Below are 4,313 nucleotides of genomic sequence, written 5' to 3'. Positions count from 1 at the left end.
AAACAATAGATCTTTGTAGGTTTGCATGATTTTAATTGTTAGAATGCATGTAGACTATAGATCTTTGCATGTTTTTCATGGTTTTAATGGTTAGAATGCATGTAAACATGAGATCTATGCTTGTTTGATGATTTTGATTGTTGAAATAGATCTTTGCATGTTTTTCATGGTTTTAATGGTTAGAATGCATGTAAACATGAGATCTATGCTTGTTTGATGATTTTGATTGTTGAATGGTGCATGGATGAGCGATGGTTCTTTGGAGGCTTGACGGTGCGTCGAAACGGGGATGAAAACCCTAGTTTTCGGGACCCGAAACCGAGATCCGAAATCTGACCGTCGCGTGGACCGACCGGTCTAGAGAGTAGACCGATCGGTCTACGCGTGACGGCGGTTATTCCTTTTTAGGTCAAATTAGGTCAGACCGACCGGTCCAAGGGTTGGACCGACCGGTCTAGACCGATGACCATAAGAGGATTTCGGATCACATTCGTCAGACCGCCTGTTCTGGTCTTTGGACCGATCGGTCCAAGTCTGGTGGAACGTTCGGTCTTCGGGGTCGGTCTGCGCTCGGTCTAAGAGACTGGACCGATCGGTCCAAAGGTTGGACCGACCGGTCTAGGACCTTAGACCAGAGATCAGTCTATTCGGTCCGGATAGGTCCAGACCGATCGGTCCAAAGGTTGGACCGACCGGTCTGGGTCTCGGACCAAGACCGAACAATTCAGAACGGTCTGAAATGGTCAGACCGATCGGTCCACAGGCTGAATCGGTCGGTCTGGACCTCGGACAATCCGGGATTCCGAAAAATTCAGGTTTTTGATCGGACAATCGTTGTGTTGGATCAATTATCAGAATTAGAATCAAAGCCTCACATAAGACCAAGCTTGATGACAATCCAGAATTCAGAGTTTTGATTGTGCAATCGTTGTCTCGAATCAAATATCTGAATTAGGATATTGAGGGTGTTCTGATATCGAATCTAAGGCAAACAACAATTGTTTGCCAAGGGATTCTGTACATAGACGACTCAATAGAACTAAGTGTAGTTCAACTGAGTTGATCAGAACAACTTGACTGAACTGACTTGAATTCAGTTAAGGTATCCTGGTGTTCAAGTCGCCTATGCCTCATGCAATCTCAAGCTATTACCGCCCATTAGTAGAGCAACTGTCAAGGCCTCGATCGTCATGGTTACGGGTCATGCCCTAGCTGAGCATGCCTGACTATCTTGGTGAGGCAGTATGGAGAAATCGTGATTCTCATAGCTCAAATATGGTTGAGCTTGAATTGGGTTATCAAGTCGGACTTGTACCTGATTGTAAGGATGGGATGAGGAACATGCAGTGATAGCATATCACTATCCCATACTCATCTAGGAATCGCATAGGATGTGATTGACAAAATGTTGTCTACCTAAATAGCATGGTTTTGAGCGTCATGTCCTAGCTGACTCAAAAGCATGTGAAATATGGATCCTACCTCACTTAGAAACTCATTGAGGGTGTTTTTTCTTAGTGGAAGGCTGTCATATTGCATCTATTATCTGTGTTAGTAAGTGTACTAAGCGACTTACATATTTTCTGTCTGTTTGTTTGTCATTTTCTGTAGTATATATCTGTTGCAAGAATCTGGTTAATCTCACCATGCAATCTATCCTTATGAAGGATAAGCCTCTTACCACGGCTTCTAGATCGATCATTGATGTTTATTGGGAGCATGATTCTGGACGCGTCCAGTTTGATGCTTGGAAAGATGTCTTCGGAATTGCGTGAGCAATTAGATGACATGGACAATTCATTGATGGTTGATCAGTTGAATATGTCATTCCAAGAGAAAGCTGGGAGCCAAGGAAAGAATGATATGGTGGTTGTTGGAAAGAGTTCCAGCAAAAAGAAGCATTCCAAAGGTAAGGGCAAAAGGAAATTGACAAGTGTTGTCACTAAGCCTAAGCCCAAACCCAAGAAGGAAGAGTGTTATTTCTGTCATGCTATTGGGTATTGGTATAGAAATTGCAGACTCTACCTGGAAGATCAGAGGATGAAGAAGCTTGCAGAAGCTTCAGCTTCTGGTATCTTCGTTATAGAGGCTAACTTGTGTACTTCTACGTCATGGGTATTTGATACCGGATGTACCTCGCACATTTGTGCAAATGTGCAGGGACTGCGAGGAAGTAGACAATTGGCGAAGGGATAAGTAGATCTCCGCGTCGGGAATGGAGCAAAAGTTGTTGCATTGACCGTCGGGGCTTATGATCTGACTTTACCTTCTGGCCTTGTATTGGAGTTACATGATTGTTATTTTGTACCTGCCATCAGCAGGACCATCATATCGATTTCATGTTTAGACTCAGATGGTTTCAGATTTGTTATTGAGAACAAATGTCTGTCCATTTATAGAGGCGATTTATTCTAAGGTAAGGGTTACCAGTTTAATGGCCTTTATGTTTTGGAAGATGAACCATCCAGATACAGGTCGATCTATAATGTAAGTACCAAGCGGTTTAAGCCGAACAACTTAAACCCGACCTATCTCTGGCATTGTCGGCTTGGCCACATTAACGAGAAACGCATAGCGAAGCTTCATTCTGCTGGACTTCTTGACTCTTTTGATTATGAGTCAGTTGAATCATGCGATTGTTGTTTGATGGGCAAGATGACAAAATCTTCCTTTTCTAGAAAAGGAGAACGGGCTACAGAGTTGCTAGAACGGTCCAGACCTAGACCGGACGGTCCAGCCGTTTTGGACCGTCCATTCTAGTGAAAATGGACTGTCCGTTCCGCAAGGGGCCAGACCGTCTGGTCCAGACCTGGACCGGACGGTCTAGACATCAACACCGTCCGTTCTGCGAGGAAAAACAGAACGTCCGTTCCGCGTAGAAGCCAGGCCGTCTGGTCATGACATCAGGAGGACAAGAACTGAAACAAGGTTAACCCAATCGTGTCATGTCTCAGCCACACAATCGGATCACTTCGCAGAAATCCAGACTTTGCAATGGACACCTCACACGATCGGGTCATGTTAGAGCCACACTGTTGGGTTTCCTGGGATCTCTAGAGCGAATCCTATTCCTAAGAGATCGATTCTAGGGTTTGCGCAGCGGATATAAAACAAAAATTTAATAAACCCTAGAACCATGCTTCTAATGAATCGTAGAAACGTTAGAATGCTTACCTCAATCGATCCGGGGCTTGTATCAACTGAAGAATTCGTCCGATCACTTAGGCAGGAAGATTACCTCGCCCTCTACACGTATCCACACCTCGGGATGTTTGACGTATTCAAAGCACGCAACTCCTCATGTTGGATTTCGTAGATATCTCAGGTCTTAGGATCCAATCATGGAACCGCCATATGAGATTCAAGTCATGACGCTAGTCCATGTGACAATCTCATGTGGGTCAATCCAGTATTTCGTTCTTCAACGAATACCTATGACAGTGATCGTATCCAATACTTATGATCATCGCTATGATCATCAATCACACATCATACTAGTCTTATTATGTCATCATTCCCATAATGACACAAGACTAGGGAGTTTAGTATCATTCATAATGATACATGGATTTCATAACAGATCTAGTATGCAAGAACATGTAATGAATCAAATACTCTCATAAAACCATAGAAAGTATCAATACATCGAATGTATCTAAAGAAAGCTCATAAACAGTACATCATAGAGCACTAAACCAACAATCTCCCACTTGCTCTAATCATGAACTGCTAAACATCTAATGCCCATATCTCTAACATGACTCTCATGCTTTGACGAAGGGAGAGGCTTCGTCAACGGATCGGCAATGTTGTCATCTGTCGACACTCTGCAAATGTGCGCGTCTCCTCTGTCTATAATCTCCCTGATAAGGTGAAATCATCTGAGTATGTGTTTAGATCTTTGATGAGATCTGGGTTCTTTCGCTTGTGCGATCGCTCCATTGTTGTCACAATACATAGCAGTGGGGCTATCAGCACTCGGAATGACACCCAAGTCGCCAACAAACTTCCTGATCCAAACAGCTTCCTTTGCTGCGTCCGACGCTGCAATATACTCAGCTTCTGTAGTAGAATCTGCAACGGTCACCTGCTTGGAACTCTTCCAGCTAACAGCACCTCCGTTCAAGCAGAAAACATAGCCAGACTGCGATCTGTAGTCATCCGGGTCTGACTGAAAACTAGCATCGGTGTAACCCTTTACAGCGAGCTCGTCTTCCGACCCACCGTACACCAAGAACACATCCTTAGTCCTTCTCAAGTACTCCAGGATGTTCTTGACGGCGATCCAGTGCGACTCACCTGGATCTGACTGG

The sequence above is a fragment of the Tarenaya hassleriana genome, unplaced genomic scaffold (genome assembly GCF_000463585.1).
Source record: "Tarenaya hassleriana unplaced genomic scaffold, ASM46358v1 Cleome159, whole genome shotgun sequence".
NCBI classification, from domain to species: Eukaryota; Viridiplantae; Streptophyta; class Magnoliopsida; order Brassicales; family Cleomaceae; genus Tarenaya; species Tarenaya hassleriana.
The sequence above is the reverse complement of the archived record's forward strand: the minus strand, read 5'-3'. Positions refer to the sequence as shown.